This window comes from Equus asinus, chromosome X (genome assembly GCF_041296235.1).
Source record: "Equus asinus isolate D_3611 breed Donkey chromosome X, EquAss-T2T_v2, whole genome shotgun sequence".
In the NCBI taxonomy this organism is placed as follows: Eukaryota; Metazoa; Chordata; class Mammalia; order Perissodactyla; family Equidae; genus Equus; species Equus asinus.
The window spans coordinates 15,650,376-15,670,248 of record NC_091820.1 but is presented as its reverse complement, the minus strand read 5'-3'; the positions used below and the strand labels follow the sequence as shown (position 1 = coordinate 15,670,248).

Genomic DNA, 19,873 nt, shown 5'->3' with positions numbered 1-19,873 from the left:
GAAGTTGCCAGTTCTCTTAAGGCCTGGGCTCGGAAGTCCCAGAATGTCACTTTTGCTGCATTTGGTGGTGAAAGCAAGTTGTAAGGCCAGCCCAGATTCAAAGGAGGGGAAATAGACTCCACCTCTTGATGTGAGGAGTGGTAAGTGTCTACTGGGAGAGGAGGAATCTCCCTTTTTGGAGATTCTCCAACGGAACAGCTAAGTAAATTGAAATTAAGAGAGGTTAAGTAATTTGCTTAAGGTCACACAGTAAGTGGCAAGGCAGGACTCACACCCAAAGTGTGTTTGACTCCAGAGTTAGGTATTTTTAACCTCCATGCCACTGTGCCTTCCCAGATGGACTATAACAGACTTCTTCTGCACATGGACCATGCCTCCCACATCTTCTGCACTGCCTCCAAGATCTAGCTCAGTACTATGGATCCACATTTTACAAGGATTTTGTGTGCGTTTTCCTTAGTACGGTTATTTTTCTCCCCAAAGGGGATGAGGACCCTTATTTCTTAGAATTACAGCAAAAATTTTATTAACTAAAATGCTCAGAGAAGAGAAGTTCCATTTACCAGAACTTGTGGTTTGCCAGGAATTAGCCCCCGTCCTCTCTGTGCCAGCTTTATTGTTGGGTTTGGGAGTCTCCTGACTGCGCGTTCCTGTCTTAGGATGTTGCGCTGGGTGTGACTGAGGATTGTGGCTCTTGGGTCATCCTCTGGGAGGCCCATAGAAGATTCTCTTATACTCTAGGCCAACGTGTCTCAAGCTAACTCTGCTGGAGGACTGGTTTTTGGTTTTTTTCTAATTTCCAATCTTTTGTTGACCAACATCTTAGTAAAATACAATAAAAAAGATTTAGTGGAAAATTAAAAATAAAAGACATGGAAAATACAAGTCCCAATCTTTAAATATTAGATTAGATATTAGATTCCAAGATAGCAGTGGATATCGGATTACTCGGTCACATTTGTTATAAATGTTTCTAAATGTGTGCTCTCACTTTATGTCCTTATTGTGGGTGGTAACGAACGGTAAGGAGACTAGCATCCCTCCACGGGTCACACTGAGTAACTCTGCCCTGGGCCAGCATTTCCCAAAGGGTGGGGTACACAAGAGGGTTTTAAGTTCCACGTGAACAAACTTATCTTTTCGATTTTAGATTAATATAATAGTTCTGTGGATTCTTTAATTGTATTATAAAAATACAACTAGGATGTCAAATGTACTGTAATTTCATGAATATTTTCAAAATGAGTAAAAAATGAAAAAACTCAATTTAAAGAAAATTACTAAAAAATAGTATAGGTTGGTGCTGGCTAATCCAAATAGAATGCTAGCCACATATGTAATCCTAAATTTTCTAATAGCTATATTTAAAAAAGTAAAAAGAAACAGATGAGCGGCTGGCCTGGTGGCACAGCGGTTAAGTTCCCACGTTCTGCTTTGGCAGCCAGGGGGTTGCCGGTTCAGATCCCGGGTGTGGGCATGGCACCGCTTGGCAAGCCATGCTGTGGTAGGCATCCCACATATAAAGTAGAGGAAGATGGGCACGGATGTTAGCTCAGGGCTAATCTTCCCCTCAAAAAAAAAAAAGAAACAGGTGAAATTAATATAGTAATACAATTTATTTAACCTAATATATCCAAAATATTATCATTGCAACATGTAATTAATATAAAGAATTATTAATGAGATATCTCACGTTCTATTCTTCGCATCCAGTCTTCCAAAACCAGTGTTTATGTTACGCTTCCAGCATGTCTCCATTTGGACTAGTCACATTTCAAGGGCTCAGTAGCCAGCTGTGGCTAGTGGCTGGCATGTTAGACAGTGCTGATCTAGAACATTTCCATCATGGCAGAAAGTTCTGTTGGTCTAAAATGAGCCCCATGGTCATTTAGGGCACCATGCTATGGAGCGTGCTCACTGTGCTGTTGAGTGTGGTGTGAAGAGCAGAATGTGTGCTGTGTTCAGTCCATCCTGGATCTCTCGCGTAGGCGTGCTTGGTGGAAATGGAAGGATGCTTCAATGAAGTGATCTCCCCTGCAGTAAGGTGAAACAGGCCCGGATCCCCAGGCTCTTGAAGGGGAAGCCACTTTCACTTTCCCCAGCGTGGGCAAGTGGTGAGATCCTCGCATGGATTGTTGTCTTGGGGACCTGACAGGCTGTGGAAAGGGGGTGGGCTTGACTTCGTGGTAATTGTAGAGCTGTTAGTGAGGGAAAGTATGGTCTAATATCGATGGAATGGTGGGAGGAGACAGCAGTATTAGCCAGCTCAGGATCTCCCAGGTTTGGTGTTGGGGTCCAGTGGGGAATCCCCTTTGCTGGGTGGGGTCTGCCAAGCTGGGTTGGGATGGGCTCTGTGAGGTCAGGTCTGGTCACTTTCCCCCAGGGCTAGTGTTGTGCCTTCCTAGCTCCTGTTCACAGAAGCCACTCACTGATTAGCATCAACGCGTTCCAGTTGACTGACAGGACAGACGCCCTAACTCTGGGGACCACGTTATTGGGCACTTCCAGTGAATTCACGGGCTGGTCCCGCCTCCCGTGTGCTAGGTTGGATTATGTGAGACCTGGCACTGGCTATAGAGGGAGTTACTGGGCAGGGCCAGTTAGCCAGCACTCCCTCAGGGCCTGCTGGACAAGTCCCTGTCCAGACCAAGTTGTCTCCCTCCTGAGCAGTTGGTCTGTCTTCACCTTTGACATCGAGTCTTTAAGAGTTAACTGTTGGTTTAGCAAGTCAGCCAGTGTGGAACCCCAGTTGCTATGGTAGATATACTGGAGTAACTTCCTTCTTAGCTCCATTTTTCTATTCCTACTCTTGTTTTTCCCTTTCTCACCCAGTCTTTATATTTATTTCTGCTATACTTTATATAAGCAGAAGGAGGGCATACATGAATAGCTGAAATTAATAACTGCAGAGCAGGAAATACCCCTGCAGCTTGGGTCTTTCACCAAGCACCGAAAGCCCTTTACTGAGCCGTGCTCTGTGTCCCTGTTTTAAAACATCACCTTAAGATGTGCCCTTAACTTGAAATAACTATCTGAATTGTAAACTGGGCAAGACAGAGTCTCCTGCTGTGCTTATTTTTTTAAAACACCCCCCCCCCCACACACACACACAAGATCCCTGTGTGTTCTCTTCCCTTAACACCAGGCATGCGTTTTCAGCATTCTACTTACCAGAGAGGGAGCCGTCCTTGTGTGTGGGGGCAGTGTCGCCTCCAAGGAGTTTTTGCTCTCCTCTACCTTATTAATTGTGTGTGCTCTGTTCTCTTGAGCACCAGTCAAGGGTGACAGTTGGTGGTGAAATATTATGACAGCCTTCAGAGGAAGCTTTCCTTGCGCTTGGGTAATTTTTCCCCCAGTAGAGATATGTGTTATGGACAAAATTTAACACTGATCATTTCCATTAGCTAGGTAACTAATATTATTTAGGCAGTTTTACTTACACCTTCAGACTCAAAGCTCTCTAAAAAATTACTGATTCTAATGTCAATTTTCTTAACTGTAAAACATGTTCCTGCTCTCCTTTTGTTCCCCTCCTCACCCACCTAAATTTCCACTTGATTTTGTTTTCATCAGTCACGAATTATTTCTAAAGAATAATTGCTTCTTGCTAATGGTCCATTAATTTCCACATATCCTTAATCTTCTAGGATGAGATTAACTCCTTCCATAGCAGAACAGTCAAGAGAGCAGGAGAGACTGTTTCCCTCTCCCTTGGTCAGCTGTCATTTCTCTTAGTTGTCTTTTACCTTCTCTCAGTTTCAACCGAGGGACTTGAGAAGTCTAGGTGCCTTAGGGAATGTTGAATGTCTTTTGTGGTACATGATTTTATCTTTATTAGTTAAAAATTAAAAGAATTCTTGCCACTTTGGTGTGTAAAGATGATTTCAGAGTGAGTGCCTCTTATAATCAGGCCAATTCAAGCAGGAGATACTGCACCCGAGGTACAGCAGTGTCTGATAGAACTTTCTGTGAGGATGGAGATGTTCTACGTCTGTTCCATGTGGTAGCCACCAGCCACATGTGGCTCTTGAGCACTGAGGAACTGAATTTTTAATTGTATCTGATTTTAAATAATTTAAATTTAAGTAGCCACATGTGGTAGTGGCTCCTGAATTGGACTGTGCAGTTAACTAGATGTTGCTAACCTTGCCAGATTATGATCAGAAATGAGGAATGAGTTTCAGGCCTCAAACAAGTTGCTTCAGACCCATCTAGTCTCGGTTTCTCCTCTACGCTCGTCATTTACTCCCTCTCAGATGTGCGCAAGCCACCAAGAACAGAGCTGGCAGTTAGCTCCTGTGGTTCATATCAGGCCTGTAGGGCCTTGATGGAACCTAGTAGCCAAGACTTATTTCTGGCTCCTGGTGGCCCAGGGTTGTCCGTGGTCAGTGAACCCCTCTCTGTTCCTGCCTCGGTTTTGGTTACACAGCTTGGTAGGAGGAGAGACAGGATTGACCTTCAAGGCGTGACCAAACCGACAGATGAAGCCATCAGCTATACAGGATCTGGGTGGGGCGGGGGAGACCTTTTCCAGCGAGAGGCTGGCAGGGACTGAGACCATAGGCCAGGCTGGAGAACGCCCTGGTGGGAGGTGAGGTTGGGGAGGGCATTTGGGGCATCGGGCACCACAGCTGAATGAGTCACGTTCCCTCTTCTCTAGTACATGCTCGCCAGAGTAGATAAGCCTCAGCTCCTCTGGTTCCGGCTTGTTCCTCACAAACTGTGGCCTCAGGTGTTGGCCCATGAGAAGAACTTGGTTGCTGGTCTGTAAGTGAGATGGTATGCTAGGTAGTCTGACTGGTGCTTTCCAACTCTGAGAGGCTGTGATCCTCCACTGCTGGCCCAGGAGGTGGAGGCGGAGGCAAGGGTAGTCTGGTCTTGCCCTGCTTGTTAGCGGGATCAGCAGCCACGTAGGCTTGGAGCCAGCTGACTTACAGCCTCCCCCTCCCACTCTTGCGTTACAGCCAAGACAAGGGGTTCTGCCTCCTTCATCTCTCATGCCCCCATTGCCGTTGCCAATGCCTGGGTCAGACCCTGTCATCTAGTGCCTGACCATTACCACAAGAGCCTTAGGGGTTTCTGTCCTGTCCATGTCACCCTCCCTGTCATGGATCCATCATGTCATGCTCTTGCTTGACCTCCTCTGACGTCTGCCTAGTGTGAGTACAGTCTGAACTGCTGACGGAGATGGAGTTTCCCAGGTGTGTTGAGGTAGGGCTCCTGCTTACCCCTCCAGCCTCCTCGCTCTGGCAGTGACCACCCCCAGCTTGTAGTGGCAGCACACTCGGCACCCGCTTGCACCTCACTGCCCATGTGCGTGTTCTTTCCTCTGCCCAGAATTCCGTTCCTCTCTGTGTCTGCCATGTTCATCCTTTAGTACTTGGCTCACACCTCACCTCCTCCCTGAAGCCTTCCCTGACCACACACACTTTGGGTGGTTTTTTCTTTTTTCTTCCATTTCCATTACAGTGTTGATAACACTAATACAGGTAAATGAAATCATGTGCAAATAACCTTGGGCTTGGTCTTTGGAAACTAAAGTGCACACATCTTAAGCATACAGTCTGATGAATATTTGCATATACACCCATGTAACCAACACCCAGATCAAAACACTAAGCATTTCCAGCTCTCAGAAGGCTCCCTCGTGCCTCCTCCTAGATGATACCCCCCTAAAGGTGACCATTGCTCCCACCTCTTTTCACAATAGATTAGTTTTGCTTGTTTGTGCATTTTATTAAAATAGATTCATGTAGTATGTACATTTTTATTGTGGCAAAATATACATAACGTAAAATGTATTACTTTAGCCATTTCCAAGTGTACAGTTTAGTGGCATTCAGTACATTCAAATTGTTGTACGGTCACCACCACCGTCCGCCTCCAGAACCTTTTCATCAAGTATGTACTTTTTTGTCTGTTTTTTTCACTCAACGTTATGTCTGTAAGATTCACCCATGTTGTTGCGGATGTTAGTGGTTCATTTCTTTTTATTTCTGAGTAGTATTTCATTGTGTGACTACACTACAATTTGTTTGATCCGTTCTCTTGCTGATGGACAATTATTTCCAGTTTTTTATTCTTTTGGCTAAAACTGCTGTGAACATGCTTGTACGCATCTCCTGGTGCCCATACAGATGTGTTTCTGTTGCTTACATACCTAGGAGTGGAATTGCTGGCGTGTAAGGTAGGCATGTGTTCAGCTTTAGCAGATGGTGCCAAACCATTTTCCAAACGGTTGGAAGCAGTTTCTTATTGCTGTTATAACCAATTACCACAACTTGCATGGCTTATAGCAACATGAATTCATCTTCTGATCCTGGAAGTCAGAAGTCCTAAAATCAGGGTGTTAGCAGAGCCTTTCTGGAGGCTGTGGGGGGGATGAGTTTCCTTGCCCTCTCCAGCTTCTCGAGGCGGCTTGTGTTCCTTGGCTCATGGCCTCATCCTCCGTCTTCAAGGCCAGCAGCGTAGCATCTTGCAGTCTCTCTCTCCAGCTGCTGCTTCCATTGTTACATCTCCTCTCTCTCGCTCTCTCCTGCCACCCTTGTGACTACATTGGGCCCACCTGGAAGACCCTGGCTCATCTCCCCATCTCAAGAGCCTTAACTTAGTCACATCTGCAAAGGCCTTTTTGTCACATAAGGTAACATTTTCACAGGTTCCAGGGACTAGAACATGGACATCTCCGAGGGGGAGCCATTATTCTGCCTACCACTTGGCTGTACCATTTTGCATTCCCACCAGGAAAGCATGCAAGTTCCAGTTCCTTCACCTCTTTGTCAGCTCTTGGCATTGTCAGTCTTTTTAATGTTAGCCATTCTGATGGGGATGTGGAGGCACCGCAGGCAGTGTGCCCTCCTTTGCTCTGATATAAATTTATTGCAACTTGTCAGTATTATATTATAAATATTTGTTCGCATGCCTCTGTCTTGGCCAAACTGTATGCTCCTTCATGAAGCAGGTTATATAGTAGTAACTGGCTCAATAAATGCTCCTTGGATGGTAGGAAGTGACTGAGGACAGTTTTCAACAGAGAAGTGAGCAGAGCTAAAGATGTAAGTGAAAGACTGTGCTTACAATCCCATCTCCAGCTCGAGGTAGGGTTTATCCCAAATAAAAATTGGACCAGAGCAAAGAAGCTGGTCTGTAGCTTCTGCGTGCTGCTGTCTTTCCCAGGATAGTGAACCTATAAGTGAGTAATGCCTTAGAAGGAGCTGTAGGCCTCAACTCCTGAGGGCGTTGGTTGGAAATGACTTCACCCTATATGTAAATGAGAGAGAAATGCAGTTCCGGCAGTCAGGCTTCTGGGGAGTCTGATCTTGGACCTTTTGCAGAGACTCAGGTGTTCCTTTTCCCTGGACTCTGCTCATGTAGCAACACCCTGCAGCTTCTTGGTTGCAGAAGGAAAGACTGGAAGGTAAGTAGGTGAGTCTTGGTCTCAGGGAATGTCGTGTGGTAGACTTAAAGCCGCCTTGGAAACTTGAGGCCGGGATTTCTGAGGAAGGTGAAGCCAGAGTAGAAGTGAATTTCCGATGCCCCGGACACAGGGTCGTGGGTGCAAATGTCTTGGCACTGGGGAGAGAGACCTGGAAGGCGAGATTAGTATTAGACAAAGGCAGACGGGATCGTGACTTCCTTTGAGAACGTCCTGATGTGAGTAACCACTTTCTGTGTTCTGGTTTGTTCTCCAGTTTACAACACCTGGTTTCATGAGGGCTATAAGGTTTCAGGGCCTCAGTCCTATCTTTCCGGGCCGCCAAGGTGTTGGCAGTATTCCTGCGGCTTGGCATTACTTTGACCCTATGGGGTGTGGTGTGTAAGTGAGAAACCTTGCCATCCATGTGGCACAGGACTTCTTCGGCCTTTGGTCTATTGTCGACCAAGACCTGGCTGGTCGGTATGTAGATCATTAAGGAGTCGGTCTTTTGAGAGAAATATTCTCTCAGGGTAGGAGTTACTGTGTCAGGCCTATGCTGGGGTTATTGGTCCCTGTTTAAAAACATACTGACAATGTCACAGCTTTAGAGATTTGAATAGGTACACATGTGATTCACAGGCTGATCTGAAACGAGCCTGCTGTACCAGAATGGAGGCAAGCCCAGGCCTTGAGTGGTGTGGCCAGCGCACACACCAGGAGGGTTGGGACGGGCTGAACAGGGCCGTGGCTGCATGTTTATGGAGGCCTGGTGACTTCCTGGATGTCCTCGCCTCTCTCTGCCTGCTGTATTCCAGTTGTGGAAGAGGTCAAATGGCCGCATTCCTGCTGAGAATTATCCCTCCAAGACTTGCGCCCAGCTTCCTTGTTGTTCCCCATCATCTTGGACAAACGAGGCCGAGGGCCTGGCCGTTTGGAGTTCCTCTCTGCAGGCTCCAGGTCTAGAGGGGATCTCAAGAGAATGTGGGGTGAGCTCCCTGCTGTCAGCAGGGGCACGTTAACTCTTTCTGGGACAGGTAGTGGATCTTTGCTCCACATTCTCTGAGGCTGGAGGGGCACCCCTCACCTCCTGGGTCAAGAAGTCCTTTATGTTCATACAAAGCTCTCTCCTCTTGCTGTGCCCTCTGTGGATGGGCAGAACAACCGCTCGGCATCCTTTTCACAAGACTTGCCAGCCTCCATGAGGAGGCCTGGGGCCTTCTGCGGGGCCTGTTCCTTATCCCCTCCTCGCATGGCTTTTTCTCTGGTGTTTCCTCCTGTGACATTGGTGTCTCCCTTCTCTAACCTTTTGCACAAATTTCCCAGAGTGTAGCCTTTTCGCCGCTTTCTTCAGTTAAGAATTTACCTAGATGTCACCTCACACATGTCAGGATGGAAATTATCCAAAAACCAAAAGACAACAAGTGCTGGTGAGGTTGTGGAAAAATTGGAACCCTTGTGCTCTGTTGGTGGGAATGCAAAATGGTGCAGCCGCTATGGAAAACAGTATGGAGGTTCCTCAGAAAATTAAAAATAGAATTATCATATGATCCAGCAATCCCACTTCTGGGTATTTGTCCAAAAGAATTGAAATCAAGATCTCAAAGAGAGGTTAACACTATTCACGATACCTAAAATGTAGAAACAACCTGAATGTCCGTGGACAAATGGATAAAGAAAATGTGATGTATACATACAATGGAATATTATCCAGCTTTAAAAAGGAAGGAAATTCTGCAATATGCGACGACATAGATGGGCCTTGAAGACATTGTGAAATAAGCTGGTCACAGAAAGGTGAATACCACATGATTCCACTTATGTGAAGTGTTTAAAATACGTAGTCAAATTCATAGTATCAAAGAGTGGAATGGTGGTTGCCGGGCCTGGGGAGGGGAGTTACTAACCAATAGGCAGAAGGTTTCACTTAAACAAGATAAATAAATTCTAGAGATCTGCTGTACAACATTGTACCTAGAATCAACAGTACTATATTGTACACTTAAAAGTTTAAGAGTGTAGATCTCGTGTGTGTCCTTACCACAATAAAATAAAATTTAAAAAAATGAAAAAAATTTTTTAAAGAACTTACCGTTTAAGACCTTAATCTGATCAGATACTGGCCTGGCCACTAAATAGCTGTGGGGCCATGGGTTAGTTTCTTGGTCTGTTGTAGCCTCAGTTTCTTTACTTATAAAATGGGGACAATAACAGAAACTCCTCACGGGGTTGACAGGAGGATTGTATGAAGTAATGCATGGAAAGTGCTGAGCACAGTGTCTTGCACGTAGGTAGTGCTCCCGAGGTAGGAGGTGTGGTTATCATCTTCTGTGCTTCGAGTACAAGGCCCCAGACCGGATGTCTGTGGACCTAAAATATATTTGTGTACATAGTGTACATTTCTCTCAATATATATACATTGATATATCTATATACTGGTTTTGCCTTCCAAGGAGCTAGTGACCTGGTATGATAGGCTTTCTCTAACTTACTATAATCCAAGTCTAGCACTGCAAAGTACCGTAAGTGGGACTATAAAAGTGGACCATGAGGCCATAGATGAGCACATCGTTCATTCAGCTGGAGGGCTGAGGACAGTCTCTGTGCGTGTGTGAGTCCCCACAGTCACTTACACTTAGGTGCCCCGTAGATAGCGGGACAGCACTGCCAGGGTCTCAGCAGATAGTTACTGGAGGCCCGTCTTTGGCCATGCTCTCCGGTCTCTCCACAGGACTGGTGCTTCTTTTTCTCCCACTCAGAGCTTAATTTATATATTGAAGTTCTTGAAGTATACAGTTGTGCCCTCTTCGGGAGCCTGTACAGCCAGTGACTTTCCTTTTCTTCCTATGTCGGAGTCTCAGCCTAGGTCCTGTTTCTCATTGTCCTAGGTGAGCTTTCTCTTCCCACTTTGTGTGTTTAGCATTTTTCTACAGAGGACCCAGGAAAACAGAGGGACACTCACTTTTTGCCCTCTACCCCTTTTTGACACCCAATGCTAGATGCTTTGCCCCACAAATTGGCTCAGAGCTCAAGACATCATCCGACTTTCTGGAACTGTGGAAACTGCACATGGCTTTTGGCAAGGCAAGAGAGTTGTGTAGCGTGCTATAAGTTTTTAAGTTTAGGATTTTAGACTCTATGCTGGCCAGTATGGTAGGCAATTGCCACGTGTGGCTATTATAATTAATTAAAATTGAGTAAAATTAAAAATCAAGTTCCTCAGTTGCACTAGCCACATTTTAAGTGCTCAATGGCCCCATGTGGCTAGTGGCTACTGTATTGGGCAGCACAGATACAGAACATTCCCATCATTGCAGAAAGTTCCATGGGACAGCGCTGATGTAGAGGGTTATCTTCAGTTGTGGCTACTTAATAGAGAGAGGAAAACATAGATTTCACCCACGCTGTGATGGTTTTGATCCGTCTTCCAAGTGACCAAGTTGCATGGATAAATAAGCATTAACCCTATCTGCCAAATCAACTGAAACTTGACTAAGGCAACTAAAATGTTTTGACCTCAAATCTATAATGCAAAAAAGGTGTTCACTTCTGGTCTTTTTTGTACTGCCTTATTACCCTGAAGCAGATGTCAAGGTGGATTCTTAGATGAGAGGGCCCTGATTTTTTTTAAATTGTTTTTTATTGTGGTAAAATAGGCATAACATAAACTTTACCATTTTAGCTATTTTTGAATGTACAATTCAGTGGCATTACATGCATTTACAATATTATATAACCATCACCATTATCTATTTCCAGAACTTTTCATCATCCCAAACAGAAACTTTGTATCCATTAAATAATAACTCCGCATTATCCCCTCCCCCTAGTCCCCGGTAACCAATATTCTGTTTTCTGTCTCTATGCATTTGCCCGTTCTGGATGCTCTAAGCAGAATCATACAGTGTTTATCCTTTTGTGACTGGCTGATTTCACTTAGCATAATGTCGTCAAGGTTCATCCGTCTTGTGGCACGTGTCAGAATTTCATTCCTTGTTAAGGCTGAATAATATTCCATTGTATGGATATAGCACATTTCGTTTTTCCGTTCATCTGTCAATGGCCACTTGGGTTCCTTCTACCTTTTGGCTGTTGTGAACATGGGTGTATAAGTATCGGTTGGTATCTGTGCTTTCAATTCTTTGGGGTATATACCCAGAAGTGGAATTGCTGGGTTGTGTGGTAATTCTGTGTTTGGCCCTGATTTTTTTAAACAATTTAAAAATTAGAATTGAGATATAATTCGCATGACCTAAATTTTTCCCTCTTGTAAAGTGCAAAGTTCAGTAGTTTTTAGTATATCCACAAGCTTGTGCAGTCATCCCCACTAGTCACTGATTTTTACAGCCTCTTGGGAACCGGAGGGATAGAGAATCTTGAAGGTGGCTTGAGTGTAAGGAGGGGAGCTTTCAGGGTTAGTATGAGATTCTTTAAAAAAAGGAGGCTATGCCGTGCAGTCTTTACCAAGAATCCTCTGCCCACTGTGAGGCTTTCAGACCGAAATTCAGAAAGACTCCCCTGCTACCTGACATATTTTCAGCTACTTATGAGGCCTTGTTTTATGGAACGGGATATTGAATAACCTTACAAATGGGTCAGACTCCTCAGGAAAGCTCTGGAAGCCTGATTCTGTAGGATCAGACAGACCTTTATGTGGCTTCTTTCTGCTTTCTCGCAACTCCCATGTTTGCTTTGTTGTATGTCCTTCCCTGCCTTGGAACTGGTCTGTTCCTTCTCTAGTTCTCATCCCAAATTCTGCAGCTATTTGCATTTCCAAACATAAAACAGATCTTTTACAATAAATGCATTAATATTTGATTTTCAGATTGCTCTGCTTTGGCTTTGAAGCAAATAATAAAACTCACCCACTTCTGTTATATGCCATCGTACATACCAGGGTGCTTTGATTTTCTCTCATTCTCATTCTCTAGTTGTGGGTTTAGTATTTTATGCTTTGGGAATGGTTTTATTGTGGTCTTATGATATTTGGCCAGCTTTCTTTTCTTTCTTTTTTTTGGCATACTGTACAGTTCAACCATTCAAAGTATATACTTCAGTGGTTTTTCGTATATTCACTGAGTTGTATAAAGTACAACCAATACCACAGTCCCTTACAGAACATTTTCATCACCCCCAAAAGAAACCCCACTCCCATTAGCAGTCACTCCCCATTTCCTCCCAACCCCCAGCCCTAGGCAACCCAGCCACTAATCTATTCGGTCTCTACAGATTTGGGGCCAGCTTTCTTGCATCCATGTTTAACAGTGATGTTTTTTCCTGCTAAATTATAGTGTAAGCCACCCATACTTCTTTTCCTCCCTATTGCATTCTTGTCATTTGCCACTCATTTCTTCCTTTCTTTCTTTCCTTTTGTAACTCTTCTGATGTTGGCAGGTTAGCTGTAAATCCTCCTTAAATAGCTCTCAGAGTGGATGGCTTGTTGGCTGGGTGCAGCTGCGGGAATTCATCCAGCAGAGCAGAGACGGACTGATAGTCGCTGTTGAGCTCTGGAATGCCCTTCTAAGTCACCTGCCTTCATTCTGTCACTCTGAGGCTGGCTTGCTTTTCACTGGCTGGGCTGCAGGGACCTCAAGAGCTAGGCCAGTAAGAGCCGTGGGGCCGGAAGCTGCTGTGAGAATGATGGCCATCCTGTGTGAGTGAGTGCCAGGACTGAAATCAAATGCACGGGTTCTAGATGTGTAAATTCAGTCACTTCTTCTCTAACAAAAACAGTATTTAATAGAAACTAATGGTAAAGCAGGTTCAAAATCTGCAAATATCATGGGGCTGGCCCCGTGGCCGAGTGGTTAAGTTCGCGTGCTCTGCTGCAGGCGGCCCAGTGTTTCGTCGGTTCGAATCCTGGGCTCGGACATGGCACTGCTCATCAAGCCACGCTGAGGCAGCGTCCGACATGCCGCAACTAGAAGGACCCACAACGAAGAGTATACAACTATGCACCGGGGGGCTTTGGGGAGAAAAAGGAAAAAAATAAAATCTTTAAAAAAAAATATCTGCAAATATCAGTATGCGGCATGCCGGTCACTGTTATCAGTATGCGGCATGCCGGTCACTGTTACTGGCAGTAGGACACTGTTACTGGCAGTAGGAAGATACTGGTCTGCTTGGGCGTGAGTGGTTTATTCCTTCAGTGTAGCATTTTGCTTGCTTTTGTAGCCAGATGCCCTAAGTTTGGATTCTGGTTCTGCTCCTTTTATTACCTAGGGGACCTTGAGTAAGTCACTTCACCTTTCTGGACACCTCCTCTCTGTGGAAGGGGAGAATAATAAATCCAACTGTATGAGGTTGTTGTGAAATTGAAATAAGATAATGTTTGCAAACTATTTTACAGCGCCTGGCCGAGAGAAGAGTATAAGGGGCCATATTTTATTGTGTGCCTGCTGTATACAAGGCACCAGGTTAGGTTCTGTGAGGAATAAGCCACAGCCTCGAGGTGGAAGTTGAGCCCTGTTATATTCCCCTCGTGCCTGGAGCTCGGCGGTTGATGCCGGGGAAGCAGAGGCAGAGTGGCATCTGCGTTTTATTCATCTCTTTAGATCTATAAATTTTATTAAATAATTTTCATAAAATACTGTGTTGATTATAAACATCAACACAGAAAAGATCTGGCTAAGCTTAGGTTTTTGCTGGGAATGGTGGACATTGTAATTTCTTGTGGGCAAATTAAAACATTTATCATTTACTATTGGCCGCTGGTAGCTTTAATCAAGGTAAACCATCTTGCTCAAAACAAAGAATCTTGACAAAAATGGGTAGTCAGAGTCCTACTTAATGAATCTACTAATTGTTTTTGATACTAAAAGACAGTGGCAGTGTTCGTTCCTGGGCATGCTATATATATCTTCCGTTCGATTCCATCTCCATATTGCCGCGGACAGAACGAGTACCAGCAGGCCCTTTCTGTAGCATTTTCTGAGAGCCACGTGAGAGAAGCACAGTGTACTCTGAGAACAAGATCTGTCCTGCCTTTCCTTGCGTTCCAGAGTGTACTTTAGTTGAGAAAAATATAATAAGCTCCTGTTTGGAGAGGAACTTTGGGTTTTTGTTTATTTCTTAGGACAGAAAATGGTGAGCATTCTGATGGTTTTAGCCTCAGAAAACCACTTTTGACCTGATGGTGGATGATCAGAGTTGGCTGGGGTCTGGTGCAGGCTCCGCCTTGAGACTCCCAGGAGGCCAGGGTCGGGGCTGGGCATTAGAGTGCCTCCCAGAGGGGTCTTCACATATAGCCTAGCCCCTTAACTCAGTGTTGTCTTCGAAAAAAATCTTTCAGGACCTCAGCGTCCATCAGTAAAATGGGATTAATAACACCTACTTCTTAGGATTGCATTAAGGATTAGAAAAAATACATCTAAAGCAGATACATCGAAAGCATGCAGCATGCTGCCTCTCATGGGTCAGAGCTGTTGAGTAGCCGTTTTAGGCCTGGCGAGTTTGCTTTGTGGCGCCTTCAAGTGAGCACAAAGTCCAGGCCAGCCAATTTCTTTTGATCAAAACAAACATCCCTCGGCTATTTCATCCCAGGATTGCAAAACGTGTGTGACACATATGCTGACACTCCCCTATCCTGTCTGCCCCATGCCAGACCCAAGTCATCACCTGGAAGTGATCTCAACATCCTTCCGACGCCATGTTCCAGGCAGCCACTGCCAGTCAGTCAAGGTCGGCAGGAGAAATGCAGCCTGGTTGTCACCCCTGCAGCACGTCGTGTGGGCGAGGTTGCTGGCCTGCACTCCCACTCCTCCATAGCAGTGTCTTTGAACGACACCTATGTAAACACGAGCCTGGCTGAGTCACCACTCTCCAGCACCCTGCTCTGTTTTCACATCAGCTGGTCTCTTCTACGCGTCATCGGTGGTAGTCCACATTTCCTTCAGCTTCTATTTCAGCAGCATCTCCTTTAGTGTGAAAATCCCCAGAAGGTATTTCTGTTAATGGCCTTGACAGGGTCTAAGGACAGGTACTTAAAAGAAGCTCGTGGTCCACTCCACAAACATTTATTGAGTGCCTGACACATGCCAACCTGTGACGCGGGATAGAACCAGCACAGCCCCCAGCTTTCCAGAGCTCAGCCTGGCAAAGATAAGAAGTGGACAAACGCATTCTTTTATTTAATTCTCCCCTCCACCCTGTGGTAAAGGCAGAAATAACCTCGTTTTACAAGGGAAAAGGAGGCCAAGAGAGCTGTTTGAGTTTGTTAAACAGCTGGTGCTGGAGCTAGATTGGTTTTTAGCAGCATGCTGGTGCAGGCTTTGTTTGGGGGCGCCCTCTTACTGGCTGGCAGTGGGGCATCCACACAGGAGCATGAGTGGTGGGGCGGGCTGTTGACTGCCTACCCAATAGCCATTCTTCCCTTCTTACAGAGCTCAAGTATTGGGGTAGACAGCAATGGGGCCAGGCTATGAGTCACTTCAAGCCTAAGTCATCCTTGGTGGTTCCATTCCTTTTGTCATGTATCACTCTCCTGGCCTCCCTTGTAGCCCTGAAGACTCCTCTGGGAGGCAGTCTAATGCCCAGCCCCGACCCTGGCCTCCTGGGAGTCTCAAGGCGGAGCCTGCACCAGACCCCAGCCAACTCTGATCATCCACCGTCAGGTCAAAAGTGGTTCTCTGAGGCTAAAACCATCAGAATGCTCACCATTTTCTGTTCTAAGAAATAAACACCCTCACCCCGTACCAGACAAGGAGACTTCGGGGAAGATAACTAGGGGTCTTTCTTGGATCAAAGAGAAATGAGGATGAGGAAAGAGACCCTTCCACCCTGTTTTGGCTCCTACCCTCTTCATTCCAGTTCACCTGCTCTGCTGTGAGAATGTGATTCTGGAGCTGTGGCAACCATCTCATGATCATGAGTGGAGACACACTGAGGATGGTTGAGTGGAAAAGCAAAAAGATCTTGGGTCCTTCATCTTCCAACCACTGAAGGAACCCCAAGATTCTTTTCCTAAATACCTCTTGATAAATGAGATCAAAAATGTCTTTGTGGTTTAAGCAGTTTAAGCCTTGGCTTCTCAAAGTGTGGTCCATGGACCAGCAACGTAATGTCAGAAATGCAAATTCTCGCATCCCACCCCAGCCCCCAGCCCTATTGAATTAGGATCTTTGGGTGTCAAGACTAGCACTAGTGTTTTTACAACCAACCCCTCAAGGCAATTCCCATGCAAACTCAAGTTTGAGGACCAGTGGTTTAAGCCATTGTAGCTTTCCTAAAACTGATCCCGTCCAGGTCCATCAGGAAAGAGCTGCCATTTACCAGTCAGTTCTCCGTGTCCAGGTGAGAACCAAGTTTGTCTACACTGGCAGCCAAGTTATGCCACTTGCTGTGACACAGATCTATTGACTCAATTGGTTTGATGATGCTCTTCCCAGGGGACCCCAGTCAAACCTGCTTGGGTCCTGGGGCGTCAGTGTCTGGGTCTGCAGGCAGCTCTCTGAGCCCAGCTGAGCCCCCACACTCTGCCACTCCCTGGGGAGCCCTAGAAGTATTTTGCCCTCAGAACTGAATGTGACAGGTATAGATATTTATTCATTTCCCCTGAGGAAAAGAAATCTCATCCAATAAGTAGAGGCTGATGGAGAAGACACCAGACTTAAGGGTCTCACAGATAGACGGATGGAATGGTATCTGAGGTGTTCAGACAGCAGATACTTACTTCCTGAGAGCCTGCTCTGGCCTGTGCTGGGAAGACAGTGATAGACAAGCTAAAAGGATGTGGTGCAGCTACTGTGTCACAACTGCATGCTGAGGAGGGATGGGGGCTGTGGGGACGCAGGATATTCCCTCCTGGGGTACTGGGGTAGAGCAGGGACTGCTTCCTGGAGGAAGGAGCTGCCCACCCGACAGTACTCCAGGTGTGTGCGCCAGGGTGCGGGGGAGGGTGCCCGAGGCAGCGTGTGCGAAGGCCAGGAAGTGAGAGAAACGCTGGCTCCTGCGAAAAAGAGGGGCTCCGTGCAGCAGGAGGGCAGAGTGCCCTGGGAAATGGCTCTGTTCAAGCCCTCAGACCCAGGGCCACATCTGAGAAGCAGGTTCAGATGTAGGCAGAACGATGTTTAAATGATTTAGTAATGTGAACTGGGCTCTTATTGTCTGAAATGGAAATAATTTATTTACTTTTTATTATGGCCTGCTAAATGCTGCTTGGACAAAGTGGGCCATGCCATGGACACTGCTTTCATCTCCCCTCCCTATCCTGCCCTCTTCCCTCTACGTTTTGCTGCTGGCAAAATACTGATAGATACTCATTCCTGTGAGCCGAGGCACTTGCTAACTGTTTATTTGGGACCTTCATAAAGCCACTTCATCTCACTACGCCTCCCTTTTCTGCTCCTGTGAAGTGGACTAAAACAGTATTTCCCTCACTTACTGATCCTAAGAACTCTCTGGAATGCTTGTTGGAAATTCAGGTTCTCTGCCTCGTCCTGGGAGGTACCAGTTGTCTGAGGAGGAGTTTGGGAGTCTGTATGTTTTAAATTAAGTTTATTGAGTATATACATAGAATGTATGTACATACATACACTAATATGTATAATTTACGAGAAAATGCACTCATTTTAAATGTACTGATAGATGTGCTTTGGCAAACGTATACACTCTGGAAATCACCACCACAGTCAAAATACAGATGTTGCCATCGCTGCGCCTTTTGGACACTCCCCACCCCCAGCCTCAGGCAACCACTGATCTGCTTGCTGTTACTATGGATTAGTTTTCCATTTTTAACTTTTTGTATAAATGGAATCATATAGGATGTACTCTTTTCTCTCTGGCTTCTTTCACTTTGTGTGTTTTTGAGATTCATCCATGTTGGGTGTGTGTGTAAATAATTCCTTCCTTTCATTGCTGAGGAGTATTCCTCTCACTGAGAACATACTACGTTTTTGCTGCATTGCTCTTTTTTTTTTATTAAGATTATGATGGTTAACAACCTTGTGAAATTTCAGTTGTACATTATTGTTAGTCATGTTGTGGGTACACCACTTCACCCTTTGTGCCCTCCCCCCACCCCACCTTTCCCCTGGTAACCACCGATCAGTTCTCTTTGTCTATATGTTAACTTCCACCTATGAGTGAAGTCATATAGAGTTCATCTTTCTCTGTCTGGCTTATTTCACTTAACACAATACTCTCAAGGTCCATCCATGTTGTTGTGAATGGGACGATTTTGTCCTTTTTTATGGCTGAGTAGTATTCATTGTATATATATACCATATCTTCTTTATCCAATCATCAGTTGCTGGGCACTTAGGTTGGTTCCACATCTTGGCTATTGTAAATAATGGTGCATTGCTCTTTTAGCCATTCTCTTGCTGATGGACAGGAAGTTTGTTTCCAGTTTTTGGCAGTTATGGACAAATATACTGGGAACATTCATGTACAAACCGCTTTGTGGACACACGTTTGCATTTCTCTTGGGTAAATCCCTAAGAGTGGGGTTGCTGGGTCATATGACAGATGTATGCTTTCACGGGGAACGGAACTGCCAGGCTCTTTCCCCAGTGGTTCTTCTGGTTTACGTTCTCGCCTGCAGCATAGGGGAGTTCTAGCTGCTTTGCATCTTCACCAGCACTTGGTATGCTTAGTTTTTTGTGGGATTTAAAAAATTTTTGCCGTTCTAGTCCTTATATAATGGTATGTCATTGCGGTTTTACTTTGCATTTCCCTGCTGTTTAAAGACAATGAGCATCTTTTCATGTGCTTCTTGGCATGTGAAGTGACTGTTCATGTCTTTTGCCCATTTTTTTATTGAGCTGTTTGCTTATTTAGCTGTAAGAGTTTTTAAATTTTATTTCAGAATTTTACATCCTTATTCACAAGTAAGATTGGTGAACAGTTTTCTTTTTTTACATTAGGGTTAAGTATTTAAAAAAATTTTTTTTTTATTCTGGATACATGTTCTTTGTCACACATCTGTATTGTGAATATTTTCTCCTTGTCTGATTTGCCTTTTCATTTTCTTAACGGTGTCTTTTGAAGAGCAGAAGATTTAAATTTTGATGAAGTTGATTTATTAATTTTTTTCTTTTATAGTTTGAGCTTTTTGTGTTGTAAGAAATCCTTGCCTACCCCAAGGTCATAAAGATTTTCTCCTATGTTTTCTTCTACAAGTTTTATAGGTCCATTTTGAGTCAGTTTTTACCTATGCTGTGAGGTATGGGTTGAGGTTCCCTTTTTTTTCCATACGGATGTTCAGTTGTTCCAGCACCATTTATTGAAGAGACGAGTCTTTTCCCATTGCATTACCTTGGCGCTTTTGTCAAATATTCAATTGCTCATATACATGTGGGTCGATTTCTGGACTCTCCATTGTGTCCTATTGATCTATGTGTGTATCCTTATGCCACTACCATACTGTCTTGATTACAGGAATCTATTTTTAATAAATACCCCTGGAAGGTTCTCACGCTCATGTCTGTTTGGGAAACGCTGTACTAGATTTTTGTA

At 45.0% G+C, this 19,873-nt stretch overlaps 1 protein-coding gene across 25 annotated transcripts in view; it reads left to right on the top strand.

Moving 5' to 3' along the window:
- The window catches only part of MAP7D2 (MAP7 domain containing 2), a 100,666-nt gene that overhangs the window by 6,155 nt on the left and 74,638 nt on the right, over positions 1–19,873 (top strand). For 4 of the 25 annotated variants that reach the window (XM_070502207.1, XM_070502204.1, XM_070502201.1 and 1 more), the window contains exon 1: positions 7,279–7,417. The exons of 18 other annotated variants lie outside the window; for them this stretch is intronic. The gene's annotated coding sequence lies outside the window, so the exon portion shown is untranslated. Of the gene's footprint in view, positions 1–7,272; positions 7,426–19,873 lie in introns of those variants that run through there. 3 more of the 25 variants (XM_070502202.1, XM_070502208.1, XM_070502198.1) reach the window with 3 other exon arrangements.